Source organism: Lasioglossum baleicum, chromosome 2, assembly GCF_051020765.1.
Source record: "Lasioglossum baleicum chromosome 2, iyLasBale1, whole genome shotgun sequence".
Lineage (NCBI taxonomy): Eukaryota > Metazoa > Arthropoda > Insecta > Hymenoptera > Halictidae > Lasioglossum > Lasioglossum baleicum.
Genome location: NC_134930.1, coordinates 20,372,969 through 20,399,454, shown reverse-complemented (window position 1 = coordinate 20,399,454; position 26,486 = coordinate 20,372,969). Strand labels below are relative to the sequence as shown.

General features: G+C 43.3%; 1 protein-coding gene across 2 annotated transcripts in view; it reads left to right on the top strand.

Moving 5' to 3' along the window:
* Kek5 (leucine-rich repeat, immunoglobulin-like domain-containing kekkon 5 protein) overlaps positions 1–26,486 on the top strand; it is a 214,778-nt gene that overhangs the window by 85,284 nt on the left and 103,008 nt on the right. Inside the window, exon 2 of one of the 2 annotated variants that reach the window (XM_076440234.1) lies at positions 24,250–24,421. The exons of the other annotated variant lie outside the window; for it this stretch is intronic. The gene's annotated coding sequence lies outside the window, so the exon portion shown is untranslated. The remainder of the gene's footprint in view (positions 1–24,249; positions 24,422–26,486) is intronic. 2 annotated transcript variants of the gene reach the window in all.

Here is a 26,486-nt window from a genome sequence, read left to right as displayed (position 1 = left end):
TGCGACACATCATTTCCCGTAGATTTTTTCACGCCGATTTTAAGTAAACGTTCAAATACTTCATTATGATTATTTTTAATGTGTTTTATATATGAGAATACAATATTCCTTCAAACAAGTGGGTTACCAAATCATTTGAACGAAAAAATGATTTCATAAGTTGTGTTCACAAAAATCGATTTCTTGCAAAATCCTGAGGTCGTAGACAAATTTTGAAACCAGATTAATAAATTAAAAAGATATTGACAATATTTATGCATGAAGTGATTGTTACACGATCAGAGAGAGTAGACAGCGGATCTTCATGCAAAATCAAAATTTTCTACCTGAATTGCAGCACACTGCAGTGAAATAGAAATTTATTTTCTCTCTTATAATATGTAGTAGGTTGAAAATATAATATAACAGTATTCTGAAACTCTTCTCATGTATTTACTATTTTAAATTACACTTAATCATTTTTGTCATAAATACATAAAGATCCGCTCTGTCTAATGAATTTATATGGTGCAACAAACGAGTAATGTGATGTGCCGGGAAACGAACCGTTGAAACGAACCGAACCGAAGCCAAGAATCGATTGAAAGAGCGCGGAAACAGGGCCGATAAGTTTTTCGCGACAGACTCACGCTTCCGTGGAGTAGAATGCTGGTCGAGCCCGAAGAATCGCTGGCTAGGCGGAAGCGGATTCGTTGCCGGAACGAACGCGGGGCACAATGGACCAACGAATCGGACGTGCGCCTTCAATTACCGCGTTCCATCGCTGGAAACATCGTCCGCCTGCTCGCGGAAGAATGACTTAATCGTGGACACGTGTCCGGAATCGGAAAGACCAGTCCGAATAGAGTCTGGGGAGAATTTTTCTCTTGAGAATGATCCCCCTTGCTTGAGGGTGCGTTCAATTAATTGTTTCTGTGATGCTGGGTTCCGGAGTGAAGGGTCCGACACAGATATTACTACCCTGCTTTGTGACGTGAGCCTTTCTCCAAATTAGTACCTTTGAAAATACTTCGCAAAATGCATTCTTCGCGTTAGTACTGTGTAAAAACATTTCTACAGTGACTCCCATCAGTATCCGCACTCTCTGGAAACAACGATAACTTTTTTAATATCGGAGCATGGCATCTGAACTTTTTTGAGAGGTCAGAGCAATTAGTTTACCACATGTTGTGACGAGAAATTTCTTCAAAAATTGCAATTGCAATTTTTTAATGAGGGAGTATATTGAAAATTTTAAAAATACGTTTCGTAGATCTGTGTCGATTATATGCGTCGTGAAAGTTTCGTCGAAATCGATGTAAGCCTTTGTATCTAATTCTAAAATTCAAAAAGAAAATTCAAGAGCAGCCCACACATCCAAACTGTTGTACAAGTAAAATTACCATTCAACATCGTCTACGTTTATTCATATTGATTATCGTCTTTTTAAGGGTGTCCGAAAATTAGTGGAAGTCACTGTACAAATGTGAAAGGGTTGAAAATGACTTCCAACAGCATTACACCCACAACACCAGGATATTTCGCGTGGAAATTGCCGGACAACGTTCGTAATATTCGTGTATCCACGTACATACACTAATATACGATTTAATAAGGATATTTGTTTGATACACACGTGGTTCCTGTTCGACGAATTCGACAAGAAGACGTCGGACACTCCAAAGACACGCGATACCGCGCGAAGAGAGACATACAAGACGGAACAACTCGTACAATATGGTCAGTAACGACTAAGCACGTGCTCCCTTCGCATATCGATTGATCCAGCCATGCTCGAATATTCCGGCCGAGGCATGTTTATTAACGGAACATTGACAGAGTGGAAAAACGAACGGGAAGTGGGTCCTCGTCGATGTTCGAGACCGGAGCACTCGACCGACAAACACCGGGCGCGGTTCCGGTTTTCCAGTTGTGTTATTTTTCGCGCAGTGAAGCAGGTGTAATCCCACGATTTTTGGACACTGACACGTGATTGAGTAGGTAATTCCGCGTTCGCTGCATTGTCGAGAGACGGTGGTTTCCCGCGGCCGGGAGCGCCATGAATAAACCTGACGTTTGACTTCCCTTTATTCTGGCAGACACTCCGAGCCCAGGATATTACTGTTTCATCGTCTTTCTCGGTCTTATTACGCTCAACGAGGACACCGTAGCCGCTTCCTTGTTTAGACCGGCAAAGTGTATCTCTCGGTCGGTCGTCATAAAGCCCGCACCGGGAACAACGAAGCCGGAAGTCTTCCGCCGCCGCTCATTAGAACGCATCACGTTTAACGACATGACAGAATAGCCGAGAGATTCGATAGATTACTCCGGCACGTCTTAATCGCATCCGGAAACCCCGGTTTTTCTTCGAGAACGATCTTCGTGCTTGCTAAGCTCGTTCCAGATCCGACTACGATGACATTAATCGATATAAAAAAATGGAACGGTCCGGGGAAGCTCGATAATAATTGCAACAAACGATCGAGTTCTTGATTTCATTAAAATCAGCGCTCGACGCGGTTTCCTTCGTCCGTAATCCTTCTCTCTACGTATACAGGGCGATTCAGCTAAAAAGGGAGGTCACTCAATCGTAACGCGCTGATTTTAATGGTATTTGGTGTGGTATAGAACTCGAAAAATATTTCACACGTACTCTTTTTATAGAATATAAATTATAAAAAATAATCTGTTTGAAGAGATTTGTCGAAAATCAACTTTCCTTTGGGCTGCAGTTTTCCTTGCGTAGCCAGAAATTTTTGGCTTTCCCCTATGTAATCCAGTGAAAATGTTTTATCGAGGTATGTCGACTGGGTACACAAATTTTCATGAAAAAATTGTAATATTCTATACAGAAATTTCGCAAAAGAAAATTAGTTTTTAACACATCTTTTAAACAAATTATTCTTTTAAAAATCAGTTTCTACTAAAAGATTTGTCATTCAAAGACGCGCGAATTGGATTTTGAAATTTTCGTCCAGACCTAATAGTTTCGGAGATATTTGATAAAATGGATTTTTCACCCCAACTTTGAATATACAAAAGAAGTACTTGTCAAAGATCTTTTTTCAGTTCCATATCATGCCAAAATTTAATGGCCTGCATATAAAAGCCTGTTCCTAAGCTTTCCCGGTTACCTAATGTTGTGGCCGCGTGCGCGCAACTTGCCCGGGCTCGTATAAAATTTAGGTAATTTCGTGCGGGCAAGTTTCTCCTGCAATTTAATTTCTGCTAACGCGCGTCGCTAACCGCGTCGGCCGTTCAACTTTCCCGTTCAGTTATTAAACAAACGTTGCTCCTGTCCGTCGGTGTTTGCAACGTGTTCGAAGAGGGAACAGCGAGAGACGGTTCCGGAACTTTCCTCGCAAGAGTTCACATCGTTCTTCCACAAAGGAGTAATCTTTCAATTTTCCGGAAACTCCGTGGATTTTTCAAACCGCTGAAAATAGCGGACGCGGATCGCCGAACGGGTAAACTTTGATGTGAGCGTTGCTACTTTGTATCCTCTTTCTTTCTCTCTTTTTTTTATACACATTCATGACTCTGATAAAAGGTTATCTCTTTGCCACATTATTGTAAGAGAATGCTATTTTCACTTTGCAATTTAAAGCACATTTTTATCTGGAATAGCTTGCGAGATAGTGGCTTGTAACTTTCAGACTTTTAGCTGGCGATTTCAGCTCTTGAATTCGCGTTTGCAATGTTAAAGAAAATTTCTATGCTTCCTTTTGGCACAGCACAATTATCGAAAATCCTATTAATAGGCTTCCGGTAGGTAAAGTGTTAAGTAACTCCTTGAATAAAGTCCAATATTCTCTTCAAAATTTTCCACTTTCTCCGCTCCAGCTTCCTCCTCGTCTAAAAGTATGGCGGGAAGAGTCCTCGTCGCTGTCTGTATATTGTAGACCGATCTAAGCGCGACACCTCGAATAAACCGAGTGACTTGAAACAGAAAGTGGATAGACCTTAGTGGAGCATTATTTCTGCGCCTATTCCACTTTAAGATGATTGCGGGAGCTGGAAGGCCTATCCATTACGCGGGATCGATGATCCACATCGATGCGCGACGAGGTCGAGCTCGACACCTCCGATTTCCAAGCGTGCACTCGCTAAATCACGAGTAAATCGCGAGCTCATCCAGGCGAATGTCGGACGGATGCGTGTCGACAATACGTTCCTCCGTCACTCGACCGCGTTTCCTTTCGGCATGATCCGTCGGCTAGGCTGTAGAGCTGGCACGGTTAGGTGGATGAAACTTAACGCCTTCCGTCTCCCCCGGCGCCTAATGGATTCGCGTGAAATTATCTTCGCGGAATACTAAATGAGCGGTAAGGACTGTCGTATAATTCAGCCCCGGCGTGGATATTAGGTGTACCCATTTAATGTCACGTCCCTTCCGTCTAAACGTGGCATCGTAGCTTCCGGCCTCTTGAGGGACGATGCTCGGAGATGCGGAGTGTTTGCCGAGAGACGACGCGAGAGAAAGAGAGCGAGAGAAAGGGGATAGAAAGCGTGTTGGTGGGCGTCGAGAGCGGATAAAACGAGGGTTCGGTAGGGGTTAAAGACACGGGCAATCGGCCAAAGCCTGGCCACGGCCTTTTGACCGTGCTCTATGCCCTTAACTGCGGCTTTTGTCGACCTAACTGACTCTTACTTCCTGAATTAACGTGTAACGCGGCTCACGGACAATCCGCTCGATGCCTCTCGAAGCCACTCGGAACACTCCTCTGCGCTCTAATTACAAATAATTCGATTGTCGACTTCTGGAAAACGCGGTCTTCTTACAAGTGGTCGGAAGGGTCGGGATTATCTCGTGGCACTACAGTGCTCTTCAAAAAGAGTACCAACTCCTTGAACATCAGGATAATTTCAAAGCAACTGTTTAGTCGTGCATATTCGTTCAGTTAGCCGAACTAGCGCAGCCTGAGCAAAGGATATTCTTGTGCGTATCGTATGCGTTTGAGCCTAGTTACAGTGGATAACAAAAGTAGGTTAATACTCATATTTTCAATAATGGAATGACGATAACAGTAATATTTATTCACTTATAAAAATAAACAAGTTGATTACATATTTAATGGTAATGTTGAAAACAAAATTTATCACGATAATCACAGTGATCTGAAGATTTATCAAAAGATATTGATCATTTTATACTAAATATACAAAATTAAAAAGATGGCAGTAAAACATCTGTCTTGTCTTGGGACGGAGCAGCAACGAATTGTTTAACCCACTCGGAGCTATTTTAACTCGAAAATTAAACACTTCTTCCGACCTAGCATAGTTCCATTCTATATTAATTCGTTTCTATGTATGAATATAAAATTGATAGAGTACCTCATGCAATACTTAAATGTTTAGTAATTGATCAGATCCCAACATATTCAATGTCGAATGAATAACGGTTTCTGAGACGCGCTGTAGCCAACGACCGAGTTATTGTGTATAAGTGGCGCCCTTTAATTAGCCAGTCCCGGAGAAGCGAAAGACGAACAGCAGGCGGTTTAATGAGGAGAATCGGGCAAATTCGGGGTCAGGATGTTCGGTCGTAAATGAATCGAGACCCTCGATCGAGAAACAAGTTTCCTCGGAAACGTCATTACTCCGATAGGATTTCCGCGGGAAGTTTGCGCCGCGCCGTGGAGGACAATGGGCTCGTTCGAGGCGAATGATCTCGTCGGATCGAGCTAGCGTCCCTTTTTACGAGGACATTAATATTTAAGCCGCGTGTCACGTCTCCGGGACTCTCGGTGTCCCGGTGCGGGAGCGATGACGGTGGCCACCCTTCCCCCGCCGTTTGTAATTAATAATTAAATTGCCGAAAGTTGGCCGAGGAGCGGCGCGCGATCGCGACGATCTTCGCGCAGAGGGTTCCTTTCAGGGCGAACATCCGCGGAAGATGACTAGCGGGGAACAAAGGGCCGCTGGATGCGGAAGAAAAGCGATAGACGGTGGCCAAGGGTGCGCGAAAGCAAAGGCGGCAGGAGGAGGAGGGTGGGGGAGGTGGCGGAAGGGGAGAAAGCGTGGGAGACGAGAAGAGAATTGTCTGGGGAGGCGGCGGGGGGAGCTGTAATAGCTGAAAGACAGAAACACGTCGGCTGCGGGGATCGGACAGCCGACGACGACGAGATAACGGTAAGAGAAAGAGACGGCCGGCGAGCTCGAGGAAGGGCGGGGGATGAAAGAAACGCGGACAAAGAGAAGAACCGGAAAAGAGAGGAAGGGACCAAGACTCGGAGATAAGACAGTCGAAGTCGACGGGAACTTTAGAACCGACAAACGCCCTGGAAAAACATTGAATCGCACAAAGGCTGATGATCTTCGCCGAGAGTCCCCTACCCCTTCGACTATCTTCGAGGAACCATTCCGGGAACAGGATGGCCGATTGTTATTCCCGCGGCGGCGGCCAGACATATCGCCGCCCCTCTAATACGTGTTTAATTATAACTTCCCTCCGGAGTGTCATTCTCTACCCTCCCCACTCGAACCCCCTCGCGAAAATTACTTTGTCCCGCGATAGAATGAGACTCGGACGGCCGAAAGTTTGCGCCTTAGTTACGGACTCGTTCGGTAGTTACCATCTTCCGGCCGGTGAGGCGAACTTGCGGTCGGTCAGCGGCGTACGGGGTGTCGCGGGATATCTTACTCGGTATTCCCAAATGTGGAGCCTCTAATGCTGCCACTCGAACCGCAGCCTCTGCCGGGCACGTGTTCCGCAACTTCTGTCTCCGTGATCGGCGAAATTCAGGGAATTAGATCGCCGTTTCGCGAAAACGAACCGGATTAGACCGCCCCCGCACTGTTTGCTAACTTCGAACCGGCGCGTGAGTCATACTTAACTCACGCTGTGTTTGGTGAAGAGGCTCCGTCAACTAGACATTGTTTATTCGTGAGTCATCAGTAGATTGCGGATCTTCATGCGTTTATGGGTTCGAAAAATTTTCAAGAAACGCTAGAAAATAAAATTCCACATCTATTGGGTTGACAAATAAGCTCGTTCGGTTTTCGTGATTTATTCCACTCTAAAAAACCGAACGAACTTATTTGCTAACCCAATACAAAGACCACTGAAAATAAGATTTTATATGATTCCACTTTCGTACAATTTTTGCCTTCAAAAATCGAGAATTCCGTAACATCCTCACTCTAGTCATAAGCAATGTTTCAGTGAGCTCAACAATTGTTTGGAAACGAATATCTGTGCACACTGAAAAGACTGTACGCAACGGGGAATGTGTTAATAAATACATTTTATCAATAAATCGCATACATACTTTTCGCTTCAATTACGGCGCAAATGAAATTGTTCGGTCGTCCTTCGTTTGCAAGATCGTTCGTTCGTTCACGACATTCTGATTAAACACAGAAAATTATTATTCCCACGTATCGCAACAGCGCTGCCCTTAATCCGAGGAAATAGATCATAAAAAGAGAATCGGTCCAACATCTGTCAGCCCTTTATTTCGAGGGTAGCGCATTAATCATAGTTAGCTGGGGGGGATGGCTTATGTACACGTATACCGGCCGGTGTCATTGCCGAAATCACTGGCGTCGGATCGGCCGGGAATTTGGAGAATATCACGAATGACTAGGTCGATTAGTTAATTTACGTTCCATCACCGCGTTACGTCTACCAGGCTCGCTGATTGCGACGTTAAACGTAATTAACGACTGCGGCTGTAAACGCGAACGGCCCTTAGGTGATTTCATCCATGGCAACGATCGAAATTGGAAGTTCGAGGCACGCGTTTATCGCAATTAGAAAATACGACCGCGAACGTCTCGGCTGGAACCTGGAATCACATTTGGGATTCCCATTGGACACGGTCGAAGGGTGCGTAGTCGTTGAAAACTTGTATAAAATCTAACGAACCACCTGCGGCAGGACCAACTTAATCAATCTGTACCTCATTAATAGAGTTTGAGTACAATCCGAAGTTAATCGATAAGAAAAGACGAAGTACTGCAATCTTTGATGAACTAAATATAAAATGGTTCCGAAGCTAACTGTTCGAAACTGTTAAGACTCCGATTGAAACAGTTGGAACCTATATTCTGAATAACTGTTATGGCCAATCGACACATTTCCAGCGATTATCCGCTGCGGTTATGGTTCCACATTTTGGGTTTCCATATCGATTACATAACCGCGATTTTTTCGACTTCGTATCGGTTCCGAAATGGTTCCACAATCGATTCTGTAGCGACTACACCAGTCAATCAGAGTACAGATTCTTTATGACCGTTTCGAGGAAGAAAGTTAACTGGAAAATTAAACATTTCATCGAACTTAAAATATTTCCATTCCCTATGATTAGACTGCGGATAAAAATTTGTACCGAACAAACAAACAAGCAAACAAACAAAGTTTTGTTCAGATAAGCTACATATTTCTTTGCATCGACCCATTGCCATTTCTTTAACATTTAATTTAATGTCAGTCTGCAGCCAAGATGTGGCACATTTTAGCACAACTAGAAGGTTTCTCAACCAATGCATTCAACTTAGCCTCCCAGGTCCAGCAGACCGTATCGTAAAGTCGCAGTGCCAAGGGTGCAGGTAGCAAGTAAGTATCTTGCAAATACAAGCGATTCAGTCACTCCACCGTTGGGGAGGGCCCAAAAGGGCGGCCCTATGAGTATAGACGGCACCAAGTGCACCTATTTCCCTAACAGCAGTTGTATAAATGAACTTAATTACGTATTTATCAGGTGTTTTGAATGTGTGCCCGATATTGCGCCCGACGGAAGGTTAAAACGTTAGATATTCCATAAGAAAGTAATGGAGATCGACTTGAATCATTATTGTAGATGCTTCTCGCAAGTGTCCGAACACTTTTGAGCGTTAGTGTAGCGTAGCTTGCTTCGGGGGTGGCAATATCGCGGGTGTCGGACAGTCACGGCTCATTAATAACAATTAGGACGTCATCGGCCGTCGCCGGGGGTGGCAACAAAAACACCGTAACATCCGACGGACGGTCAAATACAGATAAATAGGCTTTTACCGGAGGGGTCGATCGCCACGCGGCGAACAACAAATCGCTACCACCACCGGAAAACCATCAAGCCCGGAATATATTGGAGCACCAGGGGGTTCTCTGATCAATATGTAGACGACGTTACATTTGTGCCCGGCGTGTTCGACGGTATCGCAACTTTATGGATATTTCATACGCGTCCGTTGGGAAGGTCTCGATCGTCGCGCTTCCCCTCCTCTCTCTCTCTCTCTCTGCTTCACTCCTGGGATGTAGGAATTCACTGTTTTTTGTTTCGAATAGAAGAAAACCGTTAGTTGACCGGCAAACGATCCGGTGAATCGGCTCGGGATCGTTGAAGTTATCGACGCGCCGGTCCCGGTACGTCGTTCGGCAGTATTTAATTCGAAGCATCGCGCGCGGAACGTTTCAATTTTATTTTTATCGGTGATCGTATCGGTGGCCTGCCGCACGGTATTATAGGGCCGGAGATCGTTGCCCGGAGAGTAACTTCCAGGTGAAATTGATCGAAACGCGTCGTTATCGGCGGATACCGCAGGTGCGAAGCTAGACGCGCGATTACAATCTTGGTCAGCGGTACCGATGCCAAACTGGCGGTCGTTATTCGAGTTTCTCCGTGGAACCGCAATCGTGTTGTCGCAGCATTGCGCAATAAAATCAATAAACGCCGATCTGGAGGTTGCCAGAGCTTCCGGAGGCACGGCCACCGCTATATTTGTTTACCTAGATCGCTGAACGATCGGCCTCCCTCGCTCGTGGATTATACGCGATACCGCACGGCTTTTGTTTTTATCTGTGAAAACTATTATCAAACTGTTCCGACCTTATCGGTACATTTGTACATTCCCATCAGCTGGCGTTGATGCTTATATCTATGCGCAAACCGTGGCGAGTCTCGCTCGAGGTACTTAAAAAGGGAAATAGTACTATGTTATTGATGGACTTCTGCGTGGAATAGACTCGGCCCGGGAAGAAATTTCTCAGGTGTACGATCCGCTTGTGCTGATCTAGAATTCCAGGATATCGACTGTTCAATAATAAACTTGCCATACGTTCGCACGCGATGAACGGATGTCGGAGAACCACTTTATGGCTGTGTGACCGTGTTTGCGACTCTCGCGATGAAATTTCACAATTTCCGTACTTTTCGTAGATTGTCCGTTTCGGATGTTATCGTTAGACGGCGGATCTTTATGCATTTGTGGAGAAATTGGTTGGGTGAAATATGAAACGGGAAAGGATCGAGGAAATTCAAGAATGCTGTAATGGTGTTTTTAATGTAACGAAGTCGTTAAAGGATGAAATCAATTTTTACGTTAATCCTGTGCTTCCCACAATCAATGCAAGACATTTTTATTTTGCACGAAGATCCGCAGTGTAATTATCATTTCCGTTCCGTACTTTTCATAGATTATTATTAAACTGCGGATCTTTATACAAAATAAAAAATGTTTCGTATTGATTGTGGGAAGCAGGAATAACATAAAAATTGATTTTATTCCTTAAGAATCGAGAACGATCGAGAAAATGCAAGAAAGCTGTAATGTTGTTTTTAATGTAACGAAGTCGTTAAAGGATGAAATCAATTTTTACGTTACTCCTGCGCTTGCCACAATCAATGCAAGACATTTTTATTTTGCACAAAGATCCGCAGTCTAATTATCATTTTTGTTCCGTACTTTTCATAGATTATTTCTGTTTCATAGATTATTATTAAACTGCGGATCTTTATACAAAATAAAAATGTCTGGCATTGATTGTGGGAAGCAGGAATAACATAAAAATTGATTTTATTCCTTAACAACTTCGTCATATTAATAGCAACAATACAACATTGTTGAATCCTTTGAATCTTTTACTGTCCTGTGTTTCACCCAGCCAATTTTCTGCATAAACGCATAGAGATCCGCACAGTCTAATTATCATTTCCGTTCCGTGCTTTCCATAGATAATCTGAAATTTCGGCCGGAATAAATCCGAAAGAATGTTAAGCGTAGACAGGCGTGTTCGTAACTCGGACGCAAGCGCAGACGGTCTCGATTCCCCTGATACGGTCCTTATCCGGTCTGTGAAATATCGCGGGGCGAAATATGTTTTTTATTTGTTCGCATAGTGGTGAAATGTAACGCGCGGTCTGGTGGGAACGGCCCGGAAGTCACACCGCATTTGTTATCTTCACGGATGAGATTCTTCGTAGTTCGTAACAGTGCCAGCAACGTTTCTCGAAAAACGGTGATATATTACCGCGGCGCTGCGCTGATTCCGTCTCCCCCTCCCGTGAAACCAGTGCATAAAACCCGGGGGTAAACAGAGGGAGCTTGAATCTGAATGCAACAGTTTTCACGGTTAATTAATTGACGGTGGATGGCCAGCGCCGCGCAAATATTTGCCCGCATTAAATGTTAACGAGGATGGAGGAAAGAAGAGAAATTTTTCGCAACAACCGGGGACCCTGTGCCGATCCGAGGTTTCGAAACGATGCGCAGCTCTCGTGGCATCATATTTATACCAGAAAATGGTGAATGGAATGAATGGTGAAGAGTCACCATTGTTCAAAATAGTTTTGAATAAATTTCGTGTCCATGAAACTTGAAAAATCATAGGTAGACTGCGGATGTTTATGTGATTTTCAATTTTTGCAGGCAAATTTGAAGAAAGTGGTACCAAATAAAATCCTATTCCTGTTGGTAATAAATAGACTGCGGATTTGATGCATTTATGACAAAAATGAGTGCGTGCAATTTAAAACAATGGAGTTTCACCTTAATAAGATAATTAAAAGAAGAATGAATTTGTTATTTGGCTCCTGTGTCTTGCAATCAATGCAAACATTTTTTATTTTGTATGAAGATCCGCAGTCTCATTTGTAGAACTTTTTTATTCAGACAAAGATTTTTGAAAATTCAAATATGTGATGTAGGAGATCAAGTTCAAATATAGAAAACTCTTATCAAATATAAAAGATCTGGCAACCCTAACCACGATATACTTACATAATCATAATAATTACGAGCGACAAAATTGTCCTACATATTTTTCCTATTAAACTACGTTTTCTAGAGAAAAAAGGAAGGGTCCGGATACATTTGAGCGATAATGTATACGTATCCTGATCGACAAAGGAGACACAGAACCGTCAAGATCACGTCAAGATCATCTAGTGGATGGTCCCGAGAGCCGAGAACCAATTTAAACGGTTTGACGGATCGATTCCGCTTTCGAGACAATCAAGCCGTGCCGCTTTTCACTTAAACGTCTAATTTCCGAGCGGTCCTCCTCTCGTACGACGTTACGCTCCGACGGCAATTAAAGCGACATGTCGAGCTGGTAACTGTCCCCAACGCTATCTCTCCGCAACCTGCGGTCTTCGCCACCCACGCACAGCACGTTTTCACGTTGGTCTCTTCAGATCTTAGATAAAGGTTGTGGTAAGCTTCTTGTACTCCTCGTGAGAGACTAATTGATAGAGCAACTGCTTGGTCTGCCTCGTAATAATTTATTAAATATAGTATGTACTCTCTGTGTCTCATAAGTTCTCTCCTGGCAGGAATTCGGAAGGAATGCGGCAGCAAGCCGTTCGATTGGGTCGTTCCACTGGCAGTTTCGGTTCTAGCCGAATTATTAGAATAAAGCGTTTGCCTCTGTGCCGCACAGTGGGGTAAACCGGTGAATTTTGTGTCAGAATCGAAGAACTTTCGATGGAAATGAGATAGAGCGATGATTCTTTTATGAAATTCAAGCTCTGAAATGTTGCAGAATATGTTTTTAACCTTGGAGATCTGTGTTGAACTTGCAGAATGTCAAGAAAATTGTGGTTTATCATTTCTCGTAGATTTTGTGCCACGGTGAATTCAAATCTGGTGAAAAAATTTGCCTCAGGATTTTGCAAAAGACCGATTTTCTTTGATTTTGACAGAAAATTCGTCGTTTTCCACTGTGTACCGTCTCGAGGGACAACTTGAGAGGCACGGCGCGGCGTGACGCAGAAGTCGAAAGTAGAGCGCTAATAAAATAACGAAAGGAACACGCGTCTCGCCGATTTCGTCGAAGAACTCTCGATCCTCGACGTTAATCGATTCCGTCGGCATCACGTTCCATTGCAATTTTCGGCGCGAATAATTCAATGTCAGCTTACACGTGAAATTGAAACTGTGTGCATCTTCATTTTTCCAATTTACTCGCGCGGCCTCGCGCACAAGGTATCGCCATTTACCAGTCGCGGCGTGACACTCGGCCGGCCCCGTGCATTACCGGTTCTATTAAAATTTGATCCTCCCTGTTTAAAATTTCATCCGTTGATTATACGCGTACAATTACCCCGATTAAATTGTTGCCGCTTAAAATGGAAATCGTGTACGCGCCCGCCCACCCCTCCCCTCGCCTACCCGACCGACACAAGAGTGACGTTCGGCCCCGCGTCCGTGTGTGCTCGCACGGCTCTACATTCGCCATTCCCGTCGATCCTTTTTCCAAACAGCTCGAAAATTGGGTTCGTCGACCGCCTTACGTTCGCGCCGCCATCATCTTTCTTTGTTGCCGGGCTTCACGTCGGCGATTCAAACGGAAACAAAGGAACGCTGCCGAGCGAGACGGAATTCCGCACGGAGCGCGTCGGAGAATTTCGACGGTTTCCGGCGCCCCGGCTCCATCGAACACGCGCCACGTCTCGAAACCGTAATCGAATGCTATAATAAACCCGGCGAAGAAGTCCGTCTGCTCCAAACGCGCGCTGGAACGAGCAGTTCCGGAACTTTATGGCTAGTGCACACCGCTCTGGACCGCGCTGCACCGTAATCCATGTTTTGGAAAAGCACCAGTTCGTAGTTGATACAATTGACTCTTCTAGCTTATTCTCAATGTTTCTCTTCTCTTGGTCTCGCGTAAAGAATATTCTGGCCTTCAACACCGTTTCCACACAAATTTTTAGGAATTTCTGTCGGAAAAACTGTTCAACTTTTGCACGGCGATTTCGCACACGTGTTTATTGGCGTTTGAAGTACACGTGCGATTTTTTCAAAGGAAAAGTAATGAAAATTACTTCAGTGACGACGCACAGTGGGTTCAACCAGCGTCCGCTCTAGCGGTTACATCGCCCCGGACAGAAACACAAATTGCCGCCCCTTAAGAATATATTTTTTAAATAAAGGTACATATTTTTTATTTTAAATAAAAATCAAATCATTTTATTTTAATTTTAATAAAAGCATTTATTGTAATAAAAGCAAATTTTCTATTAATTGGGTATTTAACACATCAATATTTTTCTCACACTTACAGCCAAAATGGCGCCGCGGACAAATGTCCGGGTTGCCCGCCCCTAGAGCGGGCCCTGGTTAAACCGATGAATTTTTCGTCAAAATCAAAGATCTTTCCATAGAAATTCGATAGAACGATGATTTTCTTAAAAATAAAAGCTGAATTGTTGCAGAATATGGGAAAAATAGAGAGATTATGGTACGAACGCGTTTGTTAACCTCGAAAATCTATGTTAAACTTGCAGAATTTCAAGAAAATTGAGATTATCAGACGCGGTACACTCTCAATACCTATTGAAGCTGATGAAATACAAGTGAAATACAAGTGAAATACAAAGGAATAGAGGCACGGAAATAATTTTGAGAATATTGTTGTGCCACCGTCGTTGAAATTAATGAGAAAAGAAGCAACTCTCTACTTAACTCCCATCTGGTGTAATCGGTGTGTCGTAAAGAGTGACGGGTGGTACAATTAGAGTGGCGATGCAAATGGGTTTTAACGGATCCACTGGGAGCCGTTTCATTTAAGAAGATAGATCTGGCGTTTCAAGTTACACAAGTGACGATGAAAAATGTTATACCTCGGACGGTGTAGCGCTTGGGTCCATTTTAACCGAATATTTTAACCGCCACGAGTCGGTTTGATCGGACAGCAGAAGTGTATCATTAATAATCGCAGACTATTATGAAAATATAGGGTGTTCATTTCAGTACTAGAAAATAACATATTTAAATTTAATCAAAATCGGAGAGGAGTCTAAATAATTTTCTAAATAATTACCATTTTCTCTTGTCTCTAAATTTCGTATATTTTCGTTACTTTTACTGTCACTATTCCTGAATTCTGGAGAATTACCGTTCTCGCAGACACGGTGTCGCCCGTTCGAGCGCACGTTCTCCCGCGATCTTCAGGAATTCAGAAGTTTCGACGTTTTAATTCCGCGGCTGACTGACATTCCGCTGCATCGACTTAAATATTCCGGCGAGTGGATCGCAAGGATTGTGATCGGCCGTTTCGTCGTTGAGTGCCTCGTGCCAGCGAGCGTTCCGCGTCAATGGACCGTCAGATTATTCTAATTGCGGCGATGGAGGGATGTCTGAAATATTCTGGCGCACGAGCACGGACATTTTTGACCGACATAAAGGACCACTGGAAGGAAGAGTGGACTGAGGAGTGGGGAAAATGATAGTCGAGCGGGGAATAGCTGGTACATGATCAATAAGAATCGTTCAATTCCGCTTGAAAGTCTACAATCTACTTATGACAAACGATCAAACTCGTACGAGCGACGACAGCTATAAATCCTTTTAACAAAGTCAATACACAATGGCTTGTCGGGAAACCATTCGATGCTTCCATTCTATGTTTGTCTGTTAGCTTGTCGGTCGAGAACGTTGACTTGAACCCGCCTGAGTCTATAGATCTTGCGAGTCTACACTTGCCGCATGTAGAAACGATTAAAGTCTTTTGTCTCTATCATTCTCCCCCACTGTTCGCCAAACTAGTTAGTGCTGACAATACTATACACAGTGTACCCAGAACTTTTAAAGTTGGATAGCGTAATGCATAAATCTGTGGTCACCAGGACTGCAAAAAATTCAGTTTACGCATTAATTCGAGACGTTGACGTTTAAAGTTTTGATTACTAATTCTTTGACATAGGACATTGCTTAAATTGCATTAGTTTCTGAGCCTTTTGAATTTATTTTCACTGGTTTTTTTCTGGTAAATACGCATAAAGCTCAATTAATGCATACACTCTTTTTGAAATTCTCTGCATTTACCAGAGAAAAAGCCATGGAAATAAATTCGAAAGGCTTCAAAAAATACTGCAATTTAACCGAATTTTTCCTGATAATCATAGAAACAAGTAAATGACTCGATTCCCGGTCCGGCGGACAGAATAAACATTTTTTCCGACGTGGAAGCGATGCTAGGATGCTACTAGGTAATCGTAGCGAGACGAAAAACCGTCGACGTCATGGGAATCGTCAATTAATAGGGGGTCGTAACGGAGAACCGCGTTTCGGCCGTAACTTCCCGTCACGTTTGCTACGCTCACCGGGATTAATGCGATTTTTAGTCGCAGGCATGTAGCCGGCCAGCGCAGCGTCCGACACGAGTATCAGGAACCCGTGCAACAATGGCCGGCCGCAAGACCTCTTGGTTATTACCTCAGAGTCCGTCGTTCCCATTAATTCTGCCTATTCAACGTCGCATTCCTCTGCCGCGTGTATGAGGCCGCGTGTCATCCGCCCCGCAGACCGATGGCTTTCGGGATCGCGGTATATCTATCCCCCGTGAAAGATAACAAAGGATCCCCCGTGCAAATAGCCATCGCGATCTGCCACGGAGTTGCTACTCTTGTGCCCCCGTAAGAGTACCTACGTACAGACTATTCGCGTCTGAATTGTCCAACGGTCATTGTGCCCCACCATTGTTTCGTTGCCTCGCCAAGACAAATCTGTCGTTTCGAGTTACCACTGCCACCGAGAATACACCCATCTGACCATTTTCACTTTAAGAATTTCAGACTGCACCTGATTCGCACGATCTGAAACCGCTCTGAAATGATTGCTGGCTGAAATTAATAAATTAAATCTTCTAATTTCTTCATGGCCCTCTCATCCTTATAATAAAAAGGTCTTAGATAATGAAGGTTTTATAATAAGATGAGTATCTCCATATTCAGTCAATTAATACCACTAAAATTAACACAACATAAAGGCTATAATCTAATGATTAGACTGCGGATGTTTATGGAATTTTCACAATTTTTGTAGGCAAATTTTCAGAAAGGGGAATCATGTAAAATCTTATTTTCAATGGTAGTAGTCTTCGTAGTTCTGAAATAAATAAAAATCGTACTGAACTCTGTGGAATTTTATGTTATAACATTTTTTGAAAATTTTTAGAAGCCATAAATGCATAAAGATCCGCAGTCTAATAATGATTAACTTTCCCTTTAAGAATTCGTGACTGCGCCTGATTCGCTCGATCTGTAAAACGAATGCAGTAAAAAATTGAAAACTTTGGACATTCCTGAAACCGCTCTGACATGATTGCTGGCTGAAATGAATAAATTGAATCTTCTAATTTCTTCATCATGGCAACGCGTATCTTCCAACGTTCGATGGATTTAACGTAGCAAAAAGCTCCCTTAATTATTGAGATTTTCGAATAGTGATCAAACAGAAAGAACAAAGGCATCCCCGACGAGCGTTCGGACACAATGGGATGAGTTAGGAGCAATGGTAATCGCGGACACGGTGGATTCCGTAAATTTCGATGCATTTGAATGTTTCTTTGCCGGGCGATAAAATTTATTCTCGAACCGAGGCATTAATATTAATGCAGCTACACGTGACAGTCGCGAAATCGTCCGGGAGGTTTTCGAATAGGGAAGCGTTAAAAGTCTTTGTGGAGTCTTTCACGCGCGATTACGCGCGTAAGTTGTGATAGAGGATTAAGCTTCTGATGTTATTCGTCCGGAAACGGAGGGTAACTTAAAATGGATGAAGCGGATAAAAACGCTAAAACGCGCCGGAACGTTCTGCACCCTCCGACAGACGAAAATCTATTTTAATACGGAACAATCGTAGCAACTTTATGAGGTCGGTCTAAAAATAAATGCTCTTTTACCCCTGGATAGATTCTCAGTGTTCGTTTTAGCACAAATTTTAACATTTTAGGAGAGTCTGATGTTATTAAATTCAGGATTGAAAAATGCGCACTTATAATAGTTTGTAATCTATCATGTTAACAAACAGAATTCAGTAACATGTAATAAACAACTTTTCTAAAAAGTTGTTTACCCTCTACGTCTCAGTGATTTTATCATTTTAACATGCTTCTAGTTGGAAATATTGTACAGATGGTTATTATTCGACCCGGTAGAATATACAGGACGAGTCTACGAATAGTTTATGCGTAGTCGATACGGTAAAGTGCCATTGCATGTACAGTTAAACTATACCTATCGCTTGCCAACTATTTTTTGGCAGCAGCCTCATAAATTCCAGCGTGGTGTCCATCGGAAAGTGAAATACTGTGAGGAATAAGGGGGTGCGCACAACGAACGACAGCATCGCGAGCGATCGAATTAATTTCGTCCGCAGGGTAATCATCAATTTCGCCGAACACGTACACGAATCAGCTTTCCGACCGTAAAACCATAACCACGACGCTATCCCGCCGAGGCTGACCACTTTTAGGTCCGGGATCGATTCGTCGACGCAACAGTTTCAATTGAAGCGCACACGGTGCAGGCCTGGTAGTGAGAGCGTTCCCGGCAATATTCCTGGTCTCTATTTCCGCCGTGAAAATAGTACGCAAAATAGACGCAACGTCGCGTTAATGAATACCGAGCCCCGTGCGATCAATCTTACTTGTCGTTTGACTTTTTCATCTTGGTCTCGAGGGGTTCGACACGAAATAAACGTGGAATTAATTCCATCGACGGGAATGAACAACAAATTAAACGACAGCAGAGTGGCCACGTCTGTCGTTAATCCGTGGTAGACGTTTCCTACAGAAATCAATGCATGTTCTACCTCGTTGAGCATTTTATACCAATGCATTTCTTCCTCATTGTCAATTATTTGACCTAACATTGGAGCTAATACTAAATTTATTCGTTCGACACGAAATAAACGCGGAATGTTCCATCGACGGGAATGAACAACAAATTAAACGTCAGTAGAGTAGCCACGTCTGTCGTTAATCCGTAGGAGACGTTACATACCTCGGTTATGCGACGTCACGACGTGCAACGCGATGTTCGCCTCGCGTTTCAGTCCCGCGCGGACTTTTCCCGGCGAATTAATTCGGATCGGGAGTAATTCCGCTGGAAATAGACGGACACTCGTTGGACACGTCCTATCCGTTCGATATTATCGCGGCGTTGACATTGTCGATCGCAATACGGCTGAATATTCGAAATACCGGCGCGCAACGAGCTGCGGCCGCGGTTCGTTAGCCTCGAATGATTAAAAACAGAACGTCCAGCCGGATGAAATCGCTGGCGCCGCAGCCGATTCCCAGTTGTTCCACTCAACTAGTTTAAAATAGTGTCTCCACTGGTGTACGCTCGCTGCGTAGCTGGCTAACCGGATAACCCGACGTATTCGGGGACCAAGTGTCTTCCCGAATTTGTCGGGGAAAAACCGGAATAATAAGACACTTTACATGTTTATAGATTTCGTAACTGCATCGTCCTTTTATTTCGGCCAGAGACAACGTAGAAGTTCCAAGTAAATAGCTGTGATTGTCCAAAATTCGAGTTTATGCATTCATCGAGCTTTCTTGCAAAGGATTTACGGATTTACCTCAGAAAAAGTCGCGAGAGCAAATTCCAAAGGCTCAAAGAATTAGTGATCGGAGCTTTAAACGGCAATACGTCGAAAGTTCTTCCTTACAACCGCAGAGGATCTTCTACCATAAGGGTGCGAGCTTCTCATTCCTCGATAATGCAAAGTTGGGGTTTTTCAATACTCAAAAGCACTAAATGCACTGAAAACAGCAAGACGCGCAGCTTTAGCTTTAGCTTTAGCTGGAAAGGAGAACACCTCTTAACGCAGAGCTAATAAAAACGGAGGGGCGACCGAGATCAAAGGAGCTCGAGGAGAAATTTAAATGTAACAACGATAATAAAAACGAGCCGTTGATTAGAGTGCAGGAAGCGTTCGAAGGAGCAGCGTGTTGGGAAAATTTATAGAGGAGAAACAAGATCTAGCAAGGAAACTATTGAAATTTAATAGGTTAGACAAGACAACTAAGAACTACAGGAACGCGAAGACAAAAGAAAAACTATAATGGTGGGCACACAACGCGCGAACGAGCAGAATTTCGTCTCGAAATTTTCAAGAGAAACAGCTGAGAAGAAGAGGAGAAGAACCAAACAGGGACGAGGAAGAGGGGATTGTGATCGCGCCGGTGAGATCATTGGCTCCGCTACAATTCGGATTAATTTAGCAGGGAACGAGGACACTTTCATCCGGTCCCCGGGCATGCATCGTCGATTGTCCCATAATGTTCCATTGTGTCGGCGCGACGCGGTTGTCCTACGAGTCTGGAAACACGCGGCCGCATCGGCGAACAATCGGAGAAAGAGCAAGACGGGCCGAGACAGGAAACGTAGAAACGAGGGTTGGTCGAGGGGCGGGTAGAGGATGCGAGAGGGATCGTGAAGGGTAAAAGGTGTCGGGGGATGAGAGTGGCGCCACGGAGAAAAAGGTTGTGTTCCCAAAGAACGCGATACATTACTTGCGAACACAACAACGAGTCGCGTCGTCGCTCGTCGCCCTGTACAGGAGGTTTCATTATCGCCGTTCTTAACTGCGCCGTTTTATATTCAGCTTTCCGCATCAACGCGAGCTTACGACGTGATTACGATCCATAACTCCGGGGACCGTCCGTCCGGCCCCGCCACCGCCCCACGGCTCTTTCAATTTCCCTCCGCAATATTACTTGGCTTTTTTATATTACTCTTAAAACTTAAACAAGTTCCCGAGACAGGGGCGACGAAAATTGAAGGATCGTGCCACTAGGTCGAAAAAGTTCGAAAGGTTTTAGCGGGATTAAACAGCTGGCGAGATGGCGGTCCCGCGGGATCCTATGAAACTTTTTAAACGAATGATAATCTTGGATTATTTATGGCCAGACCGCCGAGGTTTCGATTTGCACTTTCGCCCAAGGCAGATTCAAGTCTCGGCAATTCTTGCTTCTTTTCTGTCGCTCCCCGTAAATGTTTTATTAAATCATTAGAATGAACTCTTCCGGTTTTCGAGTGATATTACTGTTTTGTTGGAACATTATTCAACGCATTGTTGAACAACCTGTAGATCGGCATGAACCAACCTTTTAGAGCCGCCCCCCTTTCCCTCACACGCTTTTAGACAACCGCGTGCACGTACGGTGCGCGTGATCCCTCGTGCACGTACACTCCCGTCCATAAGTCGTTGGACACTTATTCAAAGGATGCGGACGATTTTTCGTTATCAAGGACCTACATTATAAAATAAAAATGGTGCTTACTGATTTCGTCTAGTGTAGAGAACATGTAAATTAAATCTGGCCAAAATATCCTATATTTTCTAAATGTTAATTATCATTCTTATATTTTCTACTTTTTCCATAATCGTCCCATAATTTTCTTCTCTCTTTTCTCCAACATTTATTCAAACAGTATCGTATAATAGCTACATCTAATCAGAATAAAACAGTCAAATCAAGCTGGAAGCTCGTAATCTTTAATCACCATTTTCTTGATTAATCATCCCACAATTTCTCAATCTCTTCTGTCCAACATTTATTCAAATAGTATTATATATGATACATATTTAATTTTGCATAGAAATATTATCGTAAGTAGCTACATTTAATCAAAACGAAATAATACAATCAACCTGGAAGCTTGTATTTTTTAATCACCATTTTGCTGAAGATAAGTAAGTGTCCAGTGATTTATGGACGGGAGTGTATATGTAAGTACGGTTCAGTCGAACCTCACCCTGCACCCGTTGTCATCCAGTACTTTGAATTTCGACCAGCCAAGAGCAGACCCTCTTGTCCCTTTACTCCCTCTTTCTTTCTTTCTCCCTTTCTCGCTATTATTCCAGCCCGATTTCGTGCGTTTTAACGGCCCTCTCCCTTTCTCTCTCTCCCTCCCTCCCCCTCGTTGCTCGCTAACATAGCCCCAAGTAAATTGAAACGGCCGTGAAACCGCAGAAAGCTCCGCGGCCCATTCACTCGAGAGAGCCGCTCATACGACCAAATCTTTCTCTCGCTTTTTTTCTACTTACCAACTCGTGAAACAAAATTCCCAGGTTTCTGCGTACTGTTCGTTCAACGTTACACGTGGATGATTAGCTCTTGTATCAATAATTGGATACCCAGGTAAATACCGCAGACTTTCAAAAAATTCACCACTAGAAATTGCTATACCATTATTCAATATGTTGGTATCTAATCAATTACTAAACATTTAAGTATTGGAGCAGGTGTTACATCAATTTCATATCCATAAACTGACAAAAATTATATATTGTATAATGGAATTATTCTAGGTAAGAAGAAATGCTTCATTTTCGAGTTAAAATAGCTACGAGTGCAAAGGGTTAAACCTTGTTGCACGTTTCTCAAATTTAGAAGCAAAATTAAGCCTTTGCACTCGGAGCTATTTTAACTCGAAAATGAAACATTTCTTCCTAGCTAAATCATTTCCATTCTCTATAATTTTTTTCGTGTTATGAAATTGACATAAATTATCTAAATGTTTGGTAATTGATTAGATATCAACATATTCAGCTCGAGTGCCATTTCTGCTTTTTCAACAACGTAGGAAAACATATAATCTAAGAATGAGTTTCACTGAATGATTGCTATTACAGTCATTCGTTGTCTGGAGATTCTGCCTCGGAAAAATGCATTCTCTCGCATCAATCGTCCAAATAAGAAAAAATGGTCGGAGAGAGAGAGAGAGTTACGTTTCTCCAGATAAACCGAAGGAGAATGTTCCATTTATAAATCAGTTCAATTTCGCCATAAAACGACCGTCCTTTTATCGTGCGTGCATTAATTGACATGTTCGATTGACCCCATAGTCTCGACTGTCACGTTTATCTCCCCTCCGCTTTGTGACGCGCGGCTGTTTCAAGAGATTGCAGTGTTCGTGTAGCGGCGGCTCTAATAACATGAAGAAGTTGCTTTTGCAACAGGCAGTGCCAAGCTTGTTACCGTAATTCAAGTAGGCTGCCGTCGTGCACAGAACGTGGCTCCATTCGAATTTGCTGGTAATACGATTCTGATGCAGAAAAGTATCGTTGCGCCAACAACGTTGATTGTACTTAATTGTTCCTTCATGTTTGTAACTCCTTGCTGTACTTTAACGAATCAAACTCGTCACGAAGATTTGAACAACGTCTAACAAGTATGAATCTTGCACGTTTCATTCTAGGTGGAATGATCAATAGACTGCGGATGTTCATGCAATTTTTGTAGACGAATTTTAAGAATGTGGAATAAAATAGAATCTTATTTCCTGCGGTGGTAGCCTTCGCAGATCTGAAATAAATAGAAACCGTACTAAAGTCTGTTGAATTTGATACTCCAGCATTTTTTGAAAATTTTTATAAGCCACAGAAGCATAAAGATCCGCAATCTAATAAATGTAGCCGAATTTTCTTTTTTTCTAGAAAGAAAATGTTACGGCAAGGGGTTAATTCGTGAAAATTGTCATTCTCGAACCTGCTAATAAAATTGTGTTACCGACTGCGGATCTTTCTGCAAAAGATAAAATTGTCTGCATCCTGGGAATGTCGCGAACAACAAAGGTTGCAATTCTCCAAAGATTGTGGAACACGGCCCACTTTGAACTTCACCTGTGTACTAATACAATATTATGTTAAAAAGAGTGCGAAAAATCAAGTCGATCAGTCGAGCGAGCTTTACGGATAGATAAGTCGAGGAGCGCCGGTGTTGGTGGTAGTTGCGCAAGCAGAATCACGGAAGAGTAAGAAAGAAAGTTTAAGTTGGCCCGCGCGGGGTCGGATGCTGAGAATCTTCGAGGGGCACGGCGGAGGGCGAAAGCGGAGCGCGCGATATCGAGAGATCGCCGGAGGCGGCGCGCAGCCGTCCGAAAAACTTTAATCAGCGGCTGCCGCAACAAGTTCCGCGGAAGTTTCCTCTGGCCGGTGCGCGCGACCGGTCGAAAAATTAGTTCGGCTTGATTAAAACTGCACGCGGCCGGCTAGCAATTAAACGCCGCCGCCGCCGGCCGAGAAAAATGTAAGCCCGCGTTAATTACCGTTCGGTGTCCGTGGGGGTGAGGAGGGGGTGGGCCACGTAACAGGAATTTAATAACACGCCACGGGACCCGGGACACCCCGTGGGAGCGCGGGGATGGTGAGCCACGCGACAAGCCGCGACAACCGCCCCCTGCCTCCGCGAGTATCGATCAGACACGGTTAAACGGTGCTCGGCGTGATTTAATAGCGAGCCATTCGTCTTGGTTGTTTCAGTGTCACGCGTGCCCGTGGATCGCCCGCGCAAATCACCACGGAGAGTCTTCGAGCCAGCGATCGGCCGGCGATCATTGATGCACCACCGGCGATCGATCCGCGACGGAAGTGACGTGGCAACGACCAACCACGACGACGAGGACCACGTCGCGCCGACGAGATCTCGCTGGACGTGAGTACTTCCGTTCTGTTTTCGTCACGAAGAATTTAAACGAAGCCTAACAAATTGTATTTTTTTCGAGACCGTCCGAATATTAATGGGATTCACTGTACTTCAACTATTGCTGAATACAAATGGTTTCTCTTACGTTGATTCTCCACTTCGTTTTTGGCCACTTTTCGAGAGGCTCACTGCACCCTCCCGCGTGAAATCGAATCCACCGCGGCCATTGTTCGCTGGCCACCAGGAAATTCCCCCGGCTGGCTGGACCGCGTCTGGAGACCGCGTCGGAACCAGTCTCTCTTTCTCCGCTTCTTCCGCCTTTTGATAACCGTCCGACCAAAAAGCTGCGAGATGCACGCGGAAAATGCAAACTTTCCGACGTCCCCAGACGACTGTTCGGCTCGTTTCTGCGTCTCTTTCTGTTGCGGAAATTGCTCGCTGCTCTTTCGATAGTGCTGCGAGCGGGTAGAGTAGTATTGAGAGTTGATAGTGGACTATGCGATGTCTCTTGCTGGATGCTGTTGAAATAGGAAATCAAATCTTGAAGAGGAAACTCGTCTGCTTCGAATGTTTGCAGTGCATTGTCCTCGGAATATGCTAAACATCTACGAAATTAGGAGGAGGTTCTCCATGACAATATAAAACGAAAACGAAGAATCAAGGAGCAGAGGAATAACGTAAAAATTGATTTCATCCCTTCACGATTTTGTCACATTGAAAGCAACGTTACAGCATTCTTGAAACTCTCAAATCTTTTACTGTTTTACATTTCACCCAACCAATGTCTTAGACTGCGGATTTTTATGCATCTATAAAGAAATTGACTGAGTGAAATATAAAACAGTAAAGAATTAGAAAACTTTAAGAACATTGCAGTGTTGTTTTTAACGCAATGATGTCATTAAGGGATGAAATTAATTTTTATTTTATTCCTGCTTCCCACAATCAATGAGGAGCATTTTTATGCATTTATAAAGAAATTGACTGAGTGAAATATAAATAGTAAAGAATTAGAAAACTTTAAGAACATTGCAGTGTTGTTTTTAACGCAATGATGTCATTAAGGGATGAAATTAATTTTTATTTTATTCCTGCTTCCCTTAATCAATGAGGAACATTTATATTTTGCATGAAGATCCGTAGTCTAGTTATTAGCAATTAAAGATCCGCCTAAAGTGCCGCAACCCGATCAACAGAGGTGTGCGTTGGGTAGGTCATGGACCCGCTGGGGACCCAATGACACCAAGGTAAATTTGTATCTGTCATTTCATACGTGGCTGTCGCGCACGTCCATGATCTACTCAACGTACACCTCTGTTGTTCGACTTGCAGCACTTTAGGGGCATATTGATTGTGGATAACTGAAAAACGATTTTCGTTGTGTACAGGATGATCCATTTGCGTAAGGAATATTGCATCGTGTAGCTGAACGAAAAGTGCATTCAGATATGTATAATAATCAAGATTGCAAGCTTTGATCAAGGCTCGACAATCGAGAACGTGAATGTAAGTAAACATGTTTACTATATCGCAATGATAATACCTAACGGTTTGAAATCCTGATAAGTTCCAACTTATCAGTGTATTAATTGAAATGAACTATTTAAGAGAAAATTGATAATGGTATTGATTGACGGTAAAGCTAATTAGTAGACTGCAAAATAAAAATCGCCTGCATCGATTGCAAGAAAGAGAAATCAAATTGGATGTTATTCCTTTTTCATAATGATTTTAGTAGAGGAGAAATCATATATTGGCATCTTTAATTTTTAAAATTTGCCAACAATTTCGCATTTCATCTACTCAATTTTGTTATAAATGCATAAAGATAAAAAGTTTACTAATTAGTGTTTAAGAGAAACAGGTAGAATGTACAAAGATAAATTTCCAGACAGTGTTTCCACACAGTTTCATTTCAAATAGTTAGGTATCATCAGTACTGCGATAGCAAACATGTTTATCTACATTCACGTTGTTGATTGTTGAGTCTTGGTCAGAGCCTGCAATCTCGATGGACAATAGTTCTAGGTAAAACTTTAATTTTCAACGATCAAGGTCATATTATGCACACGAC